The sequence below is a fragment of the Poecilia reticulata genome, linkage group LG2, assembly GCF_000633615.1.
Source record: "Poecilia reticulata strain Guanapo linkage group LG2, Guppy_female_1.0+MT, whole genome shotgun sequence".
Taxonomy (NCBI): domain Eukaryota; kingdom Metazoa; phylum Chordata; class Actinopteri; order Cyprinodontiformes; family Poeciliidae; genus Poecilia; species Poecilia reticulata.
In genome coordinates, this window is record NC_024332.1 from 7,876,814 (window position 1) to 7,888,129 (window position 11,316).

Sequence of the window (11,316 nt, forward strand, 5' to 3'; positions counted from 1 at the left end):
CACCAGCAGGGCCGTACAGAAGACTTTCAAGCGGCAGGGGCCCAATTTTTGAAAAAAGGAACGTGTTGAGCAAAATCACTAAAAATAAAGTTGGATTTATTTTTAATATGAAATATTATAAAATATTTGTGTCAATCATAATATTAAGGCTTTTTAAATGATAGAAATTAAAATTGAATAAATAATTACAAGTGAGTGACATAAATATACTCATGTACCCAAATAGAAAGTTTGGATTTGTTCTAAACTAGTTGGGAGGAAAATAAAAGAGAGAAAGAAAAAAAAAAACAGGAAAAAAATATGTAAATAAGGTTGTTTAGGTTCTGGTAATGGGGATGATCATTCATATTCCAGTTGACCCGGTCCGACTAGCAGCGGTCCCACAGCATGATGCTGCCACTTTGTTTGACAGTTGGTCTTCCTTGCATGAAAAGTGCAATAAATGTAACTTTTGCTTTCAGTTATTATTTTTATGAGTCATTTTTCGRGAACCAAACCCTTCTCCTACTCTTCATGTCATGTAGCTCTAGCTAAAGTTACAGTGGCGTTTGCACTGTGGCAGCACATATCCCACAGGATCATGCTGCCACTATTTTTGCCATCTGGTTCAACAATAGAAACTATGAAATAAATTTAAACTTGCACGTCAAATTCTTGTTCTCAAGGAATTATTCGAGCACTGGAAACAACTTTCCATATGTATCCCCAGCAGTGCCACCCAGCATAATGCCGCCACTTCCATGAGTCACATGAGTRTGAGTTTATGCAGACTGTCCTGTTGGACAGCGCTACATGCTAATCAAGACTGATGCTGCGCATTAAAGATGCACTATATGCTATAAACAATAAACGAAACAAGTCCAGTCTGCACTCATCCAGTTGTCGCTCTCTCTCGTTTCTTTTTCTTCTTCTTGTTTTTGTTTCGTTGAGCAGTCCCTGAGGAACAGGTGGGGGAGGGGAGGGACATCAGCCTCCCCAGGATTGCATTAATCAAAGTATTTATTTCCCTCGGGGAGCGCGGCGCAAATCACTCCAGATCCCAGAAAGATTGGAAAAAAGAGACGAGCGGAGCACCTCGGCTGCAGTTCCAAGAAACTCTGCAAAACAAAAACGGAAACATCGAGCCGGACGTAGAGCTGTCCAGGTAGAAGTCCTGATCTGGCTCTGGGCCAGGAGAGAAGTCAATCCCCAGGAAAGTCCACCAGCAGGAAAACCTTCCTCTGCTCCGTTCGCCAACTTGCTCCATGTGACGTTGGGCTAATAAATCAGCCGCTGCTAGCAGCCACRCCGCGYTGATGAGGCAATAAATACAGCAACCAATACGCCGCCTGTTATGGGGAATGCAAATACAATAATAGGGCTGTAATGCCCTGCCTTGTTTTTCTGGCCTGGCTTTGATATTCATGAGGGAGATGGGAGGAAATGTCATCTGCAGGTCTTTATGGTTCCTGTCTGCGCTGGAAGCTTTAGCATCCAGCGCTGTAATCTGAGCCGCAGCCTTTCAAAGTAAAAGCTGGATTTTAAGCATGAGGAAGAAAAGCGAAGTTGCAAAAGCAACATTTTAGATGAGCAGGTGGATTTCAGCTGAAGCTCCCGTCTTACACACATCATTTTGTAAAATTAAAAATTAAATTAAACGCCACTGTAACTTTAGCTAGAGCTACATGACATGAACTACATCGTTTAAAGCTGCGTGTAGCCGTGATTCAAACGGAAGCTACTGGTGAATCTTCTGTGGAACTTGACTTTAGACTATTCATGGAAATTTTGCATTATTTGTCACATATTTATATTTTTCGTAAAACATATCAAATATGGTTAAAGAAAATGTGGCTGAAATACCTGGGCTCAATGCTAGCTGACTTTCTCCATGATTTGCAGAGGAGCCAATCATGGAGTGCCGTTTATTTTCCTTGGTGTTGATTGGCTGAACACCTAAAAAGTGGAGATAAGGAAGACGGTAGATGTTAGCTTCTATGGCAGTGCTAAGATGATGTCCACTGTGTTTTAATGCATATTCAGGCATAGTTGTTGTTTATATATTAGTTAACAGATCAAATCCACATTCTTACATTCATAATTCATCATTACTAATTATACATTTGTATGATTTTGGATCTAATTTTGGCTAACCCTCCCCCTCACGTCACTAAATCTACTCCCACAATGTGGCTGCAGGTCAGTTCAATAAAATCCTGACTGCATAAAGGCCTTTAAATTAAAATGTAGAACTTTCTGGAGTGTAAACATGTGTGAGCCTCAACATCAACTGGTTAACTGGTTTCATTTCTGCATGTGTACAGTATAATCACCATCGGCTCACCAGTGTTAAATGGCCGCCATGTCCTGTTGTGCGGTTGCTCGCGTTGATTCATTCAGGCATTATGCCGGGTGGCGCTGTGCACACTGGCCCGTTTGTTTGGAAATGGGTTTACATGCGTCTTCCTCTGGATGCCGCTCCCACCTCCTCCTCTTCTTCTTCATCCTCTCACACCCCAGAGTGGGTAAACTGGAAACATGCAGCTGGGTGATCTGGAACAGAGGGCATTCATTTAGGTGATGTAATTGAGCCCATGTCAGCCATGTTGGAGCTATTAGGCTGGGGCTGCTGCGGCGGCTGTAAACAGCTGATTACACGCAGCATCCTTCTCTCATTTCCACAGATCGACGTGGAGTTGGAGCCGTGTTCAGGCGGCAAGTTTCACTTTCCCACAATGCAACATGTCTCTGGGTTTAAGGTCACCCAGGATGAGTAATAATTAGCAAACGTCTACAGGCTGCAGGCTGGAAAACATCAGACTTCTGTTTCACTTTAAACGGTTAGGCTAAATCAGCATCAACTGGGACAGAAATCTTCAGATTCTTTCTATGAAGGCGTCAAGAAATAATCACAATGTTGACGTGGACAGATATTGGCAACATATTTTACCAAGATTTATGGAAGAAATCATAAATAGCATAACGAAAACTCCCAATTTAGGAAAATAGTGATAATGTTTATGATTAGTAGCATATTTTGACGGAGCAAAAACTGAAACACGGTTGGTTTCGGCCATAATAACGTACGATTTGCTTGGGGTTTATTAAAATAACAAATATTTACATTTAACAAAAAATTATCTTTTAATTTAGCAGTTTTGCTTAGAAATAAGTGATCATTTCAGTTTAACAGGGCTAGATTGCTAGATTTTAGGCAACAATATAGAAAATTAATGTCACAAGTAAGTTTTTAAAAACTACTGACATTGTTGCATAATTATTTAGTCTCGTATTTACATTTACATGAAAATAAATGTAGACAACATTTTGCATTTAGGAACAGAATTGACCTTTTTTTAAAATTTAATTAATAAAAAACTTAAAAGGTTTTCTATTTGTTGTCTTTTTGAGCAGTTCTGCTCCATCCGTATTTTCCCTCGACAATCTATTCAATCCGTAGAAGAGCACCTGTTGCTCATTGTGTCTATGGGGATCAGCACTGCCTCCTATCATTGAGGCACGGTACTGCACTGCCTCGCCGGGTCTTCTTTCATGTATTTCAACAGACGATAYGTAAATTCTGAGATTTTGACCATAAAATGTTGACATTACCGACAAGAAAAACWGTTTATAGAAAATCCAAGCGGACAAAGTGATTTTCTTTCATCGTTGTTAGCGCCTATTTTATTTCTCATGGCTTTATTTTTACTTACCAGGTTTACTCACCTGCCTCCCCTGACCACAAAATCAATCTRGCAAACAAAATCAATTATTGACTAAATTTATCAAACGCAGCTTCAGTTTCGCTCTCTGTGGTAGAAACGAATCACATTTTGACACCTTCATGTGCATGCAATTAATCTCCAGAAATAAAACTGGCTTCTTTYAGGTTGCATCATATTTATCTTTCACCTTCAAGGTTGTTAGGAGAGGCAATTCATGTTTTCMCGAATTTCTAAAATATTTCCCCAGAGTTTGAAAGTTTCTTTCACAGAAAGGCGCTGAAATGAAAGTCTTCTCTAATTTTAATRAAACGTAAGAATTTGGTCAGTCATAAATTGTCATCATCCTACTTTAGGGACAGTAGACGGGCCWYACATTGACCSAGGSGTCAATGTAAGGCCCCTGGGTCTAACCGCTGTTAGCTCGGACCGCTAATTGCGGTCCTGCAGTGCTGAGCTGGTTGGCGATTCTAGAATTTTTCTGGATCTTTTAGCCTGTTATTTTTACATAAAAGGGATCTTTAGTTTCTACAGACGAGCGTCAGTTAGAAGGGAWTTAAACAATGGAGCTCAGAGTTGAGCACAATAGAACTTTGTTGTTGGAGAATTGCCTCAGCATGCTCTGTCAAGTCAAATATTCCTCTGCACTTTCGGCGAACATGTGCTCTGAAGATGTCTGAGAATCCCTCTGGACCCAGGTTTGCCATCCTGACATAGATCCTCCTCACATCGTTCGCGCTGTGTGGAAAGGTGGTGTCGGCTGTAGTGTGTTCGGCGCCGTCGGTTTGGGACAAAAAAGCAACTCTTCATCACTACATCTGGTGACACATGCTGCTTTCGCAACGCCTCAAACTGCAGCCCGAAGAGCCGAGTCAAGGTCCTCCGCAGGGACGCCTCCTTTGTCTGCCTGAACTTTATATAACTGGGGTGTCATGTAAAATGAAATTACATGCAGCTCTGCTGTGCATCTAGTTATCCTCAGAGTGTAACCTTCATGGCAGAGGTGTGAGCTTAGCGGAGCATTCTCTGCGGTTATGGCTGCTTTGAAATGCCTTCCTCCACACTTTGCACGGCTGTTTGTCTGAAGCCTTTCTGGATTAGTCCACAAACAAATTCCCCCCCATCCCTCCTTTCCTAGCAATGACTAACATGTCTGGTTGCATTGTCAGCATCTCTGAATGATGCAGTTACGTAATGCTGCTCCTTTCATTCGCTGGTTCTCACTCGTCTCTGAGGTTTTCATCGAAAATGCGGCAACAGGAGCTTGTGCCACACCTGAGACAAACTGGGGATTAAATGTGTGTTTTCTAGTTGAATACAATTAACTATGCTTTATGTTACACGTTTTATGTGTTGATTGACGTGACAATCGACCCAAAAGGTAGCAGTTTTTCTTAAAAATCTGCAGACACTTTCTTTATCAGCCGTGTCTCCGATTAGGATGCCAGATATTTTAAGTCACAAATGTTCAGAAAAAATGTCTCAAAACGGAGACTAAATCCTAAATATTTACAAAAAGCATTGGATGCTACGGTTGAGAGATTAGGACGCAAATCGCATTGTTGAAAAATTGGCATGCTATAACTGTTTGGATAATTAGCATGCCAACATCTGGGTAAACTAGCATTCTACAACTATGACTGAAAAATTAGCAAGCTAATTCGATGGTTGGATAATTAGCATGCTAACACCATGCTAAGTTAGCATAAGAAATCTTATAGTTGTAAAATTAGAATGTTAATGCTATGGTTAGAGAATTGGTATGCTGATGATATGATTATAAGATTAGCATCTGTGGCGCATAAAAACTGATTAAACTCAAAAGCAAACTTGTTTTTTTGTAATTATAATATAATATTATATGTACATTTATATATATGTATAATTATACATACAGATGTAATTATAATGCGGTAAGATTTTTTAAGTCCAACTGTAAAAACTCTACACAAAAAGGATTACTGCTGATGCAGCGCTACATTTTATTGTGAATTCGGTTGTTTTCGGATGAAGCATGAAATGCATCGCAAATGGTAGTGAATATTAGCAAAGCAKTCTAGACCAGGCACATGGAAAATGTGGCAACAATGTCAATGGCCTGGCTGTAATTTGGACCCTTCCCTTTGTTCCTCTTTCAGGAGACCCTCACAAGCACCAAACKTTGGTTCCTCCTCGTCCCCGGTGCAGAACCTGTGGGGGTAAGGGCGCAGTGTGTATATTAGCCTGAATGTGTGTGCGTTTGTGTCCTTCCCCAAGCAAAGCGGACACGCCGTCTCCCCAGCTTCCGTTTTTCCCTACGCACGCCTGCTACTTCTGCTGGAGTATTCACGCTTCGGGCTGTTTTTCTTTGAGAGAGAGGCAAGAGGAAAGACGGAGTATAAAAATATGCAAATGCTATTGTTGAAGGGGCAGAGYGAGAACGGGTGGGGGTTAGGGGTGCACCTCCTCACCGATACCACTCCACCTCCATCCATCCAGAGCTCACAGACAGGGTAGGACCCGGGAGGGGCGGGGGGCACTGTCAGGAGCAGGATATTAAAACACACTGAAAGGCCAGCATCGTCTATTCCAGTTGAACCCTTTTCTTGATCTGCTCAAAGATACAAAGTGGCCCACGCAGGCCAGTCATCCAGCTTTACTGCCAACCTTCATCGTAAACAAATTGAGGCTGGATCCAGGAGGCATGAACAGCCAGTAAATCTGAGCAGGTAGAGACCCTAGAGGCAGGCTGTAAACCGTAGGGTCACGCAGATGGAATTTCATAGCTGCGCTTCATTATGTCACGTTCTGCGTCGCCACCTCAGTTGGTCTCACCTATGTGCACCCCGCAGCCGGTCGGCTGCTCACAGCGGAGGCTGATCATTTCACAGCAGCACTGCCAGGCAAATGGCGGTTCAGTCTGCAGCCAAATGGGTTATAATACATCAGATCTCAAATTTGGATTGTTTTTTGTTGAAAACATGTAACCTCCATCAAATTTTATTAACTTTTTTCATTGTTTTGTACTCATAGCAGCATGGAGTGAACGCTGCTCAGATAAAAAAAAAGGGAAATATCACCCATAAATAACTGAAATATCTCATATCATACAGTGTTTTTAGAGTTATAGATAAATCAGTTGGAGCTCTCTTCAATGCTCTCAGACAATCTGCGAAACTGGCAATCATAATAATTCAACTTCCTCCTGTAACTATCAGTGGATGTTAGCTTTAGCATGTCAATACGAGCATTAGCATAATGACTTCCCAAACAGGCAAGGTCGACAATGAACCGTCATGCTGTGTTCTGTACGACCAGAGGTATTTTCTTTCTTTCTTTTATTTTAAAATCACAATAACTTATGGATTCTTTAGACCAGGTGTCTCAAACTCAATTTACCCGGGGGCCGCTGGAGGCAGAGTCTGGGTGAGAGYGGGCCRCATAAAGGATTCCACAAAAAACATTTWAAAAATATCCTCAAATAATTAAACGCCATCAACATTTAATTATTTGTCCAATACATGAACTGCAGGCTTTGGCTTTGACAAAGACATGATGAGGGTGTGACAAAATTTAGTTTATTCCACTTGGCGTCGCTCTTGTTCTACGCTTCACAGAAGTCTTTAGAAAGCTAGCAACGTATGAAGAACGTCTCGACGCGTGACGTCATTACCGCTTCTACTTGTCACAACAGCGCGGCGGATTACGAGCAGCCCGGTAGCAGTCGCCTTTCTCTGCATTTGATCGTGGCATTTGTTAATGGTAGAAAGTACTGGAATGGTGACTGCAGGGAAGGGCAACTGTTACCGGACTGTTCCATCATCCGCCGCTCTATTGTTACAAGCGTAGTGTGCATGWAGTCAGTGTAGCTTAGCCTAGCACCAAATGTCAGCCATGACGAGGAACGGCTGGCGGGACTTCCTTCAGAGATCCGCTCACCCTGTGGGCCGCACTAATACTATACTTTCATATCAAGGTAGAGGCCATGAGACATCGTACTGCGGGTAGCAATTGGCCTGCGGGCCACGAGAATGAGACCTCTGCTTTAGACATTAGCTTGAATATGAGGAAGAAGACGAGGTCCTTGGGTCCTTAGCCCTGATCTGACGTACCTTCCTTCCTTTTTTTTTTCTTCTTTAAAATCTAACTTCATATTTGAACATATTCAAAGGTTTTAGAGAAGGAATTCTCATTTAACAAGCCATTGATTTTGGTCTCTCCCAATGAAAATGTGATATTCTTAAGCTGACTTTTTTGTTGGCGCAACCGTCTCAAAATTGCACATTCTGTCACCAGGTCGTAACCTTTGGCTTTCTCGTTTTCCTTTCAGATCAACACATCCACGTTAATCAGGCAGACTCCTTCGTGTTCATCCTTTTGTCGGGTTACAAACACAAACTGGATGATAATAAGGCGACAGGAAAAGGGACGTAATCATGACGTGGGGAGTAAATTGATAACGATGAGGAAGAGGACGTTTGTCTCAGTGGCCTCACGCTTCAGGAAGACTTTCAGCAGCTGTTGTGAAGCCAGCTCTGAAGAAAAGGAATGAGAATAAGGTGGATAAACAGATTATTAGAAGAAGCAGACCGACTGAACCAAGAGAACTCCAACTTTGTAGAAATGAGAGCGGCAGAAACAGATCTAATGAATCGGGGGGTTGAGCGGGAGGGGTGGGTAGTGTCAGGGAAATGATGATTAATTCTGTAGCGCTGATACAGGTCTAAATGATATAATTTGGGAATATTAGCGGGAACATTAGCTGATGAGGCGGTGGACTCGGAGGGGTTCCTTCTCTTCCTTTTCTCTGCTCCTTCCCCAGTTATTATAGATTAATCCATAATCCGCGCCACCTAAAGACAGTTTTGTCAGCCGAGCTCAGGGATGGAAGCTGTAGAKTTTTGCTCKTCTTAAACGTATCTCTGCTCCCGCTTATTTCCCCCCATCGGCGTGATGTCACATTGTCACGTCTCTTCCACTGGAAGCATCTCGCTCCGGCAGATCCGAGGTGCGTCTTATCGCTTTACGTAACCGGAAACTCATCGCGCGCGCCGTTCCTCGCGTTTAATCCGACACAAAACGGCGTTCAAGGTTTCCGTCGCTCAACAATGACGAGATAGGAATCATGTTTTAGTGGCTTTTTGGAATCTGTCGCACTGATAAATAGTATTCTCTCTTTGCTTATTTTTTTTTTTGTTTGTTTTTTTTTTTTGCTCTGTCTCTGCAGATCTGACAGGGTCCTGCGTGCGGAGGACGACCTCGGAAAAGAACTCCTGGGTTTAATTCGACGCATTAGCTGCAGTCACACTCCAGCGCCGAGCACAAATCTCTAAATCTGGAGCAAATTCAGCTCCTTTAAAGCACGGATCATCTGCGAAATGTTGATTTTCTCAAGACGGTGAGCATGACGTCTCTTTACGTCGTCTTCGCCGTGAAAAATCTGTATTGTGTTTTTCGCAAGTGTGCAATAAAAAACAAGTCAGCAGAAGCCGAGCTCTGTGTCTGTTTGTGTTGAAAACGAGCGCACCCTGAAGCGCCTCACTTGGGTCTCTTCTTCTTCTTCTTCTTCTTCTTCTTCTCTTCTGTGTCCTCAATGACCCTCGAGGCCAGGACAAGCGTCTCTTTGAGGACAGATGGACAGACAGTGAACCAACAGCCAAACATCGGGCTCTTTAAGACAGCAGAGCTGCGATCCAGCCCTTACTGTCAGGCACTTCCTGTAAATATGTTTTTAGGTGTGTTTGCAAATACGAATGCCAGCGAGTTGACAGGAGCAGCGCGGCGGCGGCGGCAGGAACACAGAGAGAGAAACCCCACGGAGCCGCGGATTTAAAAATATCTGCCCCCCGCCACCGCCCCCACCCAAAGAGGAACGAGGGAAGAAAAGCAGCAGTTCGCCGGCACAGATTGGGGTGAATTTGTCACAGCAGCAAAAACTAAAAAACACGTTTCACACAGTGGCACAGTCAAGTTTCTATCAACAAAAAGTAAAAAAAAAAAAAAAAAAAGACGGAAAAAAGGTGTGTGGAAAAAAAAAACTCGGTACACACTTTATGCTTTCATTGGATGTCACAGGGAAATAGTTGTTTGCTGCTGAAACAAGTTTCTGTGAGCACAACACCAGGTAGGAAAGACATCAGCACTGACCTCTGGGTGTACACAAAGAGGAAGAGGAAGAGGAAGAGCAAGCATCTCCATGGAGAAGAGGGATCAACATGAATGAAGCAACATGATGAAGAAGAGTGAACAAAATCCTCCTCGTGATGAATTAAGGGYGGGGCATCCATGGGATGTACTTACTTTTTCCACACAAACGTTCTCCCGTTTTATCGTTATCTAGTAGATAACAATAAACTGTAGCGTGCTGCCAGTTTTCGTACACTCGATGCGATTGTTTTCCCCTCTTGTCGAACTGTTAAAATACAGCAGGGTGTACTTTYTTTTCCAAACTGGACAGTGATCAGTGTGTGGAAGCAAATGTAACCCAGAGCAGGAAGTGACCGCTAGTTAAGATGAAGCTTCCTCCACGCGTCAGCCTGATCTGCCAGACAGCCATCGATCGGGCTGCTCGTTAGGAGAGCAAGGCCGGCCCGGAGGATGGGTCCTGACACCGTTAACACCATGCTCTTTAACGAACCACCGTCAGCGGAGCGGCACCCCGTCATCGACCCCGCCGGCCCACCGCGGACYCCTTCCTGCTTGGCCGGGACGAGAAGAGAGCCGCGGCATGTGGCGCTATCGATCCACAGKCAGCAATTTGTTGCCTTGGAAACAACTGAGCAAAGAAATACAGATTAAATACAGAAATTTGAAAGAGCATCAGTTGAACCAGACTCAGTTTTCATCCGGAAGTGGCAGCACAATGTCAGGACGGGAAACCAACAGCAATGATCTTCCTATTGTTTTTGTGTTGGACAGTTGTTCCTAAATGCTCTATGTAAATAAATTTGATTCATTAAAAAAATAACCAGTTTTTACATCCAGAAAATCCAGATGCTTTCATCCAATCAGACAGACAGCTTCAGTTTGTGTTTCTGGTTTTCACTGGACAGTTGTTGGTTGTTGAAGTTCCACAGCTCTTTGCTCTGGACCAATAACTCCAACATGAATGTAACATGATCAGATTTATGAGGTATGATTCCACAAAGCCGAAACATTTAGACGGTGAACATTGCAGCAACTTTAACAGAACCGTTGACATTAGAGATGAACTTATTGACGCCATATTTCCTTGAACGCAAACCTAAACATGTAAGCTAGCAGCAGCCGCCGCCGCGCAGGTAGCGGCKTCGTTGGCGGCTCGTTTCCTTCCTCGGGCGTCTGACCGTTTTTCCGCCGAGGCGTCTTCACAGCCAGGCTTGGCAGAGACTCAAGTCGACCGAGGTGGAGTGGTTGGATGCYGGAAGGCCGCTGGGGAAACACTGCTAGCTTTGCAGAATGAGCTGCTGCTTCATGACTGCCGTCATCTGAAGGCATTCAGAGAAATATCATTAGCTGTGCTTATCAGATTAGCTAGAGAGAGGGATTAGCAAGACTGTGAAACACTTAGACACTCGGAGTGAGCGGGGGTGGGGGGTGGGAGTTTTGTCTGCGCAAGTCAATCTGGTTTAATCGGAGCGTGCCGATGCAGTGATAG

The 11,316-nt window shown here is 43.4% G+C and overlaps 1 protein-coding gene and 1 long non-coding RNA gene across 3 annotated transcripts in view; one reads left to right on the forward strand and one right to left on the reverse strand.

The window, feature by feature from the left end:
• pou3f3b (POU class 3 homeobox 3b) overlaps positions 1–5,899 on the reverse strand; it is a 14,479-nt gene extending 8,580 nt beyond the window's left edge. The window contains exon 1 of the transcript XR_001776126.1: positions 1,843–5,899. The gene's annotated coding sequence lies outside the window, so the exon portion shown is untranslated. The remainder of the gene's footprint in view (positions 1–1,842) is intronic.
• Positions 1–11,208, forward strand: part of LOC103473619 (uncharacterized) — a 14,283-nt gene extending 3,075 nt beyond the window's left edge. Inside the window, exons 2-4 of one of the 2 annotated variants that reach the window (XR_001776127.1) lie at positions 5,840–5,899; positions 8,908–9,078; positions 9,291–11,208. This is a non-coding gene — a long non-coding RNA (uncharacterized LOC103473619). Of the gene's footprint in view, positions 1–5,839; positions 5,900–8,907; positions 9,174–9,290 lie in introns of those variants that run through there. The other variant, XR_535053.2, reaches the window with a different exon arrangement.
• Positions 11,209–11,316: the final 108 nt, after the last annotated feature.